Raw genomic sequence first — 9,586 nt, 5'->3', positions numbered from 1 at the left:
TCTGCCAAAGTCCCAAATGCATCAGCTAAAAGTGGTATTAGAAGGATATTATTTGCTGCTACTGACTGTGTTTAAATACTCGGTTCTCCAACAGAAAAGAATTCTGGGGGGAAAAAAAAGCTTATAAAAATATTATATCCTACTAGAATAGTGTAGACACCTTTTGTGAAAGACAAATGGTTTAATTATAAACTGATGCTTCTCAGAATACATTCTTCTATCATTGCTACTGTGATTTTTGGAGCTGCAGTTTGTGGTTATTCTTTCGAATTTTCATCTTGGGAGGAAGACAGCTCTGTTTTGAGAGGAAACTGGAAAGAAATGAGGACAGGGAATTTAGGAGAAGACATCAGACAGCAACCTCGCAGCAACTCTTCCTACCAGTCATGAAATAATTAAGTAATAACTCCACAACACCCAGCATTCACCTTTCAGAGCTGGGAGAGTTACATAGACAAGACCACAGGAAACTCCATCTCTCTATAAAGTAAAGAAAATGACAGGACAGACTTCAAAATGCTGACACAGGCAGTAACTTGCTGCTCATTAAAAAAAGACACAGTCAAAATGTGTTGGATGGAGAACGCTGATGAGGTAATTTGTCAGATTATAAACTGCCTGAAATCTAAAGGCAGTGTCTGGTGATGGGTCCCCTTTCACATGTCCTTTTGACTGCCTTCTCCCAGGCCCATTATCTAACCGCATATAATATGTGGTTGTTTTTTCCCCCCCACATCTAGCCTGAATAATGGGCAATCAGTAAAAACTTTCTGAGAAGATAACCCAAAACTTCATTTTCAAATGGCATAAAAACTTTTAAGCATAACTGAGGATCCTGAGAGAAGAATTTAATTTCACTGCATATATTTGATCCCATGGCCAGTTTAAAACATGAGTTTTAAAGGCAGAAATAAAGTTTAAAATATTTTTAAGTGGGAAGCCATACATCCTAGTATTCTATGTACCAAAGGCCTGTGTCACTTAGGATGTGATGCTCGGGTTTACTTATGTATTTGGAAGTGAAATTTAGATCAGGAAAATTGGAGCTATTCAAAATAACAGCAGCAGGTGCTGAGACCTGCCTGCCCTCTCCACTGATGCAACCACTTTCAAGGATTTCTCAAAATCATAAAAAAATTACCCTGAGAAGGAAAATTCTGGCAGAGCCATAGCCATTTTACTATGTCCTGATAAAGGGACTGTTTGGTGCTCAGCCATGCTGCCCATACCAGTGTGACTAAGTCAGTCTCCACATTCCTAGTTTGTCTCTTTCTTCAGGCCCCATTTTGGATAGAACCAGGTGAACTTGCTGAAGTCTGGCTATTCATTGGGGTTTTTGTTAGAGTGTCAAGAGTCTTGGACTTGTCTCAACCATCATCATAACAGGAATATAGGAACCAACTCGGTGAAAGAAAAGCTGACCATGAAAAAAGGCTGGCCTCTTGCACCCCTGGGTTTGCTTGGAGCGTGCACAGCTTGTCCAGGCTCCTGCTGACCTGACAAAGGGGGCTTGTAATGACATTCCTCCATGAGGGACTCATTCACTGAAACATCTTAGCACCTGAGGGAAACAAGTGAGGCTGAGCAGCTCGGTCTGACATGGAGAGAGGAGCAGGAGGGTCCCATGGCACGAGCATGACGTGCTGTCTGGGCTGAGATGCACCCAGCAGGAGGGCGTGCTCTGAGTCTTATGTTCGCATGTGACATGGGATTATATCACCATAAAGTATGATGGCTTCATTTTTTTATAGTTCTGACAGATATAGATATGAGTACTCAGGACAACAAGGGTCATTGAGTTTCTCTGCATTTGTACGTTGTAGGTATTCAGCTCCAAAATGTCCAAAGATTATTCACTTTCTGTTACACCATCTGCAAAATCCTAGAACAAATGCAAAAGCCTTTGGGTTAAAACCTAAAATGAAAGCTCATATTCTGCAAGAGGCAGAACAAAGAAGACCCTGATCATGGGGTTGAATTTCTAGCACAGATGCTCATTTTGGCTTCATTTCAGGAGGCTTTGAGTGCACCATGCAATTAAGCAAACTCTTACCCAACATATCCCAGCACCAGAGCTCTACTGACTTGTGTCAGATGCAGATGATGCTCTGACCCTGCAGCGCAGTAGCCCAGACACTGAACAAAACTGCACACAACTTTTTTTGTTCTCCTTGCTGTAGAGGAGTTTCAGGAAAGATAAATTTTCATGTGGGAAAGAGTAAATAACACTATGTCATTCTTGCTCTAGATCTGGTAGTCACTTTTTGCTTATTTTGCTAAGCATCTGAAGTCCCATAGGATGGTTGCTGAGACATGGAAGATGATGGGTGGTCACAGCAAACTAGATTGGCAGGCAGCCTGAGTGATGTTGTTGTCCTTTCCTAAACTGAGACAACACTGGAGAATAGGAGAATACAGTAGACATCATATTTCTCTTAGCAATAATCTCCATCCCATGTAGGGCAAAACTATTCAATCCTTCAGCATGCATAGTTTATCCAGACAGAAAACATATTATTGCCTCATAAAATGGGGCACCTGTCTCATTTTCCATTAAATATTAACAGCAGCACCATAGAAATGAACTGTAGTAGTGTTATTATAGTAATGTTCTGGGTAAATCTTATTAAAGTGTACCGTTGATGTCAAGAAACAGAAAGAAAGTAGGAAAACACAAAATACATGAAAAATTGCAGACTGATGGTTTGGACATCACAGCATCCTTTTTGCACAGGTAACAAGTGCAAAGCTCTTCATCCTTCAGTGCTGTGCTAGAGAACTGGTAACACGTATTGCTTCTGGAGTATCTTTGTTATCAGTAGATAGCACAGCCTTTGCTTAGGACTGCAAAGGGCCTTTGCAGGGTGCTTGTAGCAGTCTGAGAGCCAGGTACAACCACCTGAAGCCAGCTGCATGAGCTGCAAGGAAAGCACTGCAGAAATAGGGCCGGCACCCTGCTGCTGCTCCCTGGCACCCTCTCTTATCCACTTAGCGGCGCTTGCTATATCAGGGACAGTCTGCCACGTCCACCAGCGACTTACAGCCCACACAATCTCCTTAGCTCTGCTGCCTGGCCCCTGACCTCTGTGGGCAGAGCACGCCGAACCAGGCTCTGAGAACCTCACTAAAACAGTCACGTACCTCGCTCCTGCCTGCCTCGGTCCAGGCAGGAAGCAGCAGTACAGAAATACCACACGGAAGGCTATTCCTGCTGCTTCCCAACCTGACCTTCCCGTTCCTGTTCCCTGTGGACAAGTCTCCTGAAACCTCCGCATTCTGCTGGGAGTCTCCAGGCTTTCTCAGGGCTTTCCAGCTCGTCCCGGGTTTAGCTGAGCTGGGAAATCTGCAAGAATAGCTTTTGTCCTGCCCCTGCTGTATTCCTGTTTCCCAGCCTTGCTGAAACAAAAACGGCACAGGGAACATTTTCAGTGTTGCAGATGAATAAGATTTTCCTGGAACTAATAAAAAGGTCAAATTTGATTCCCATCACAACTCCTGCACATTTCTGGCCTGTGGGCTCTCTCTGAGACTCGACCACTTTATGCTCAAAAGCCAACCACTGCCTTTCGCCCAGTTTTAGTCCTTTGTACAGCAATTTATTTAAAACACTCAAGCAAATAAATGGTTTGTCCTACTTTTGTGGACCCAAATTGATAACTAATGCTGTAGATATGAAAGACAGAAAACCAATGAAGACTCAATTTCAATGTTTCTTAGTGTTTTTCAAAATTCCCAAAAGCAAAGCTTTTCAGATTAAACCATTCTTAATGTGCTCTGTTCCCACCAGTGGCATCCAAATGGTGTGGCCTGAAACACAGTAAAGACTGAGCTGAGAAACTGAGATTTAATTGAAATTAGTAGGGTCATAAGCCAGAAAATAATTACAAATTAGCCCAATAATTAGTAATAGAATCTTAGCTATACAGTACTTTCATACATTTTCTGTGGGTTATTTCCAGAAAGAAAGAAAAGAAAAGCAAAGAAGAAGGTTCCGGGAAGGTTCCGGGAAGGGAGAAGAAAGAAGAAAGAAAGAAAGAAAGAAAGAAAGAAAGAAAGAAAGAAAGAAAGAAAGAAAGAAAGAAAGAAAGAAAGAAAGAAAGAAAGAAAGAAAGAAAGAAAGAAAGAAAGAAAGAAAGAAAGAAAGAAAGAAAGAAAGAAAGAAAGAAAGAAAGAAAGAAAGAAAGAAAGAAAGAAAGAAAGAAAGAAAGAAAGAAAGAAAGAAAGAAAGAAAGAAAGAAAGAAAGAAAGAAAGAAAGAAAGAAAGAAAGAAAGAAAGAAAGAAAGAAAGGTGCTACTTTTAGAAATAATTCAGAAATGTCTATTTTATATAAATTCTATTTGTCATGTGAATCAGTCTCTGATAAATTCAGACTTTTGTCATACTGTGCATCTACTATACACACCTTGAGGGACCAAGGAAAATTTGTGGTGGTTAAGTTATGAATAGACAAAAGCTGCAGTAGTTTTTCCACACCGTCTAAGAATCCCCAAAGGAAAAGAATATGAGAAAGAATATGTACCTGTCTAGTCTGTAATCTTTGCCTTGATAGAGTTTATACCTGGGTACAGCCCCAGACTAAGAAGTTTGTTGGAATAAAAGGGAAATAGGGACTTCCACTGTTGGAAAAATAAGTTTTGTAGAGATTTGGAGGGGGAAATTAACAAAACTTGATGTTTGAAGCTGCTGGGGATTGTTTGGCTCAGTTCCAGGACAGACTCCCAAGGATTTTTACAATTAGAGAGACCTGATAAACATTGTTTTGGACTATCCCAGGAGTCAGCTGAATGATGAGAAGATTTACAAATGCATGTGTGAATAAATGATCTCATAGCTGCTTGTAGGGCAGCAGTTTTTGTTATTTGAGCTGTTTGTAGCATCACAGTACTTGTCCCCTTAAAATATTTATCTGAAATTACTTGTCCCCTTAAAATATTTATCTTGAAATTGCAAGAGGTGGTTGGTTTGCTGGCTTTTGTTTCCTTTTTTTTTTTTTTTCCTAATTGCTCTTCAACATTATCCTGTTAAACATTTTCAGCCATCTAGTCCAGGCGTTACAATTATGCAGAATAGCACAGCCCAATAAAAAACCAGAGCAAACAACTTGCAGAATAACCACAGGTAGGCATATCACCTACCCAAACCAATCAGCAAGTGTTTTCAACAGATTATATTTATGGGTAAAAGTAGGAAAGATTTCATGACTGGTGAGTAGTCCAGTGAAAAAACAGAATGTCACAGAAATTTATGCAATGCTGGCTTCAATGATCTTCAATGATACTTTTCTTCCAATATATGTTATTTATACACTATTTATTGAACTTGGCCCTAAAGGAGAACAAGAACCCATCAAGTACATTCTTTACCTTATATAATTTATATTCTGTCACTGAAAAATAATTGAATGGATACAGCAGGGTTTTAGATCATAAAGTTCAATTCTTGATTAATGAGGAGCATGTATCAATGTTATTTTATATTGAATAGACAAATTTTAAAGGACTTTCTTGCCACACAAGACCAGTGTTACATTTAATGCCGTGTAGACCTCACACACTTGTCAAAACTGAACTTTGATTTCTGAAAATGCTATTGCTTAGAAAATTTTTTATGCATAGTTAAAAAGACAAAACAAGGGAGACTATGGAACTGAGCTCTGTGTAACGGCTTTGAGACTGAAAAATGTAAACAAATAAAAAATAGAAGCAATAATACAGTTCAGTTGTGTCTAATGGCAGATAATGTTGGTGATAAGTACTGTAATATGTTCTGCCTTCTTATCTGGAAAGACCACAAATAATGACTAACTACTGATAAAAATAACAATTCCCTTTGCAGACTCGCTTTTTCCCTTCCAACTCTACATGGACTCTGTGAACAAGAGCCCTGTGATGATGATGACTTCTGAGTAACTTATGTGTTGTCTTGGAATAAATTTTTAATTTATGACTGTGTTGATTACCCTGGCTGAAGGGGGAAAAGCTTGAAGCTCCCAAACCCCCCACCTCCTCTGCTTTTTCATCCTCCGATGTTTTATTTTCCCAGCAGTCCAGCTGTACTCTCCTCATACTGTGTGTATTGTTGGGATTATCTTCAGCCATGTGAACTATAAACATGGCTCACTGCAGCCCAGCTAACAGAGTGGCAAAGGGCCAAGAAGGAAAATCATCCTCTTCATCTGAGAGGCATCTGGAAAATGGACCCAGAAAGGGTCTTTCCCTGGGTCTGCTGGAAGTTCTCTGACAAAACAATGACAAAGAAAAGCCCACAAAATAACAGAGCCGTTGTTTCTAGGTGATGGAATACTCCCAGGTAATCATCATGACAACAAGGATTTTGATTCTGGTTGGATTTTTGTTTTCTTTAAGTTATAAGTGAAAGAAAGACATGTCCCCATTTCCCACCAGGGGCGGGGATGTTGTCCAACAACACATTTTCAGAGAAGAAAAAGCAGAACTTGAGGCACATATTTTCCAATCATTGTGAATTTGGGGAACATAATTCCTCTGTGTCTCAGGTCCATCACATGTAAACATGGAAAGTAAATCTGCACACTGATTTGTAATGTGTTCTTGTAGCCATAATGTTCGGTGTTGAACTTAGTGCTACAGAGAAGAACTTTATTTTACTGAAGTCTACCTGGAATAAGGATAACAACAGCGAACATTTGAAATCACTCAACACCCCTAGTGGAAAATTAATTCTCTTTAAAATTATTTTGTGGTAGAGGACAAAGTGGAAATTAAGAACATAAAGAGCTCTCTGTATCTGTGTCTGTGGTGATATGGGTATAACAAGGCGTACCAGGGCTGGTCCCTAATTAAAAGAGAATAGTTGTCTGATTAATGGGCATCACCAGATGGCATCAAAGGAGTTGCCTTTTTTAGCTTTACTTAGCCATTCTTCAAAAATGCTTATTTCAGTCTGTGATTATTATTTTTTTTTCCATAGGATATCACCCATAAATGTATGTTCCCTCTGCAAATTCCTCAAGTGCCTGGGAAGCAGCATCCAGAATAAAGCAGCTTATCAACCTTATCGGGAACTGTTGTCAATGCTCAAGCCATATTTTCACCTCCTTACATCACATGCACTTTCCATTTGGGTGAAAGAGAAACGAGGGCTTCAGCCCTGGCTAATGGTGTGCTGTGCAGCCACGCTGGTGCTGGAGTCAGCAGTGACAGGGCGTGTGTGGAAGCCCTGTCTCCAGCAACACTCAGCACGTATCTAAACTTTAGATTAAAGGTCAAACTTTGCTTCTGCCTTTTTCTTGACTCAGAAAGCCAATGTCCTCAGGCAGGCAAGCTATTTTTTTGTATTTCATCAGTTGGTGGAAAGCAGCTGTACTGCTTAGCATAATTAACGAGGAGGTCAGACAGTAATGCTTTGTATACAGTAGTGCTATATGCAGCACTAAGGCAAGTAATTACCCATAAAAACAGTTTCTTGTAAAAAGACTGGGGAAAATCCCCCTCCCCTGGAAAAAAAAAAAAAAAAGGGAGTACAGTACTTCCTTTTAGACATCACTAAAAACATTTCCCCTTCAGGTTCTTTAAGGCCAGAAAATCATTTACCAAAATATTCAGGAAGTAATCCACGGCAATTCTCATTACTATTTATTGAAAATTTGCAACTGACCGTTACAAATATACATGAAAAATATCCATTAAAAGGAAGGCAGTTGCACGCCGTGATGTATTTACTGCCCCTCCTGGTGTATCCAAAGGTAGTTTTGAAGATATTACAAGAGGAAATTCCCAATAGTTTCCTGTAAGTTCCTTTGCATACAACTTTTGTTCAGGTCTTTGACTACAAAACAATATATTTCTACAGGTAGGTGGGGGAAAAGCGACTAGTATATGCTCATTCATGATAAAGTATTTCCTTCCCAACCAAGGCTCAAGGAGGAGGCACATTTTCAGAAGTACTGAACAGGCTGACTCATTTTTCAGGAAACAGAGAATGCTGGAGAGGATGGCAGTGTGAATGGAATCCCTCTTAAGTTAAGATTTTACTGTTTAGAATAGAATAGAATGGACTATTTAGAAGGGATTTACATCACCCATCCAGTCAGGGCTGACCAAGTTAAATCTCTTTGTTAAGGGCACTATCCAAACGATTCTAAAACACTGACAGGCTTTGGGCATTAACCACCTCTCTAGGAAGCCTGTTCCAGTGTATAACCACTTTCTCAGCAAAGGAATGTTTCCTGGTGTCCAGACTGAACATCCTCTGGTGCAGTTTTGTGCTGTTGTCTAATTTGGGTTTGCTCTTTTTTGATAGAAGTGCAGACTGGCTTCTGAAGAACCCAAAGGTGGTAAAAGGCTGAGTATTCATGAGCAGCCATCTGACTCATTCCATTGAAGGGATGATATTCATGCCCAATGTAAGGCCTCTGGCTCTGCCCTGAGCATCTTCTCTTTTCACAACTTTTTACAACAGATGATAACACAAAGTGTTTCTCACATGTTCCTTTACCTAAGAAAGCTCTTTCAGTCTTTGCTGTAATCATGACACCTGGAGAGTGTGCTGCCAGACTCTCATGCTGCCCAGTAACCTATTGTGCACAATAGTATTCAGCAGAACTGGAGGATGCCAGTTTACAAGTATCACTAATTTTGGTGAGGATGTTCTCAGTGCAATACAGATCAGTGCAGCTGATCTGAAAAGAGCTGTACAAAAATTTTAGACCCCTATGTGAAAAGGTGTATTAATACATGAATTCCTCTGTAATCTTCTATTTTATACTTTTTTTTGAGCTTATTGGATGGTACTGCTAGAACACTTGCCATGCTGTCTAAAAGTAAGGAATCGAGTTCTGTCTAGTCTGTTGGGGGAGTCACCCATGCTCATCAACCCTAGAGGCAATTCAGGCAATAATTTTGAATTAGACATCTAACATTTGGATGGCCAAAGCTGGAAAATATATATATATGTATTTCATATATATATAACCAATTTGTATTATATAAATCTTATACACACATTTCAGCATTTACTGAAATCCATGTAACAAGCCATTTTCCCTGTAGCATATTACTGCAATATACCTGGCAAAACTTGTAACATGCATTTAAGGGTGTTCCACTTTTTTTTTCCCTGACTCTTCTTTTGATCTACAGAAGCTGCCTTCTAATTCTAGTTACCAGGTAACTAGAACTAAAAGAATAAATAAGATAAAGGTTAACTAGTGCTAACTGGCTTTACAAAGGGTTGCAGAGATGTTAAGCATGTTTCCCAGGCAGGGCAGACACCATCTACCACTCCCCAGTGTGGGGAAGGTGGCACTTTGTCTCTCACATCTGTTAGACAGACTTCTGCTCACCATGGCTGGGACACCAGCTCAAATGGAAAGAGCATCTGGGAGTAAACATGCCTGTCATGATGTGCTCTGTGAATACTTTACCTCAGAAACACTTTCACATCATGGTGCTTTTGGCATGTCTTAGGGGCTGTAGAATCAAGCTGGAGCTTGGGTTGTGGGGTACTTTTGCTGCTGGAGCCTGGAATATTAGGCAAAATCCTCAGGAGTGTTTTTCAGTGCACTGAAGAGACATGTTAATATTTCAGCCTAAGACACAAAGTTAA

The sequence above is a fragment of the Ammospiza caudacuta genome, chromosome 1 (genome assembly GCF_027887145.1).
Source record: "Ammospiza caudacuta isolate bAmmCau1 chromosome 1, bAmmCau1.pri, whole genome shotgun sequence".
Lineage (NCBI taxonomy): Eukaryota > Metazoa > Chordata > Aves > Passeriformes > Passerellidae > Ammospiza > Ammospiza caudacuta.
This window is presented reverse-complemented; position numbering follows the sequence as displayed.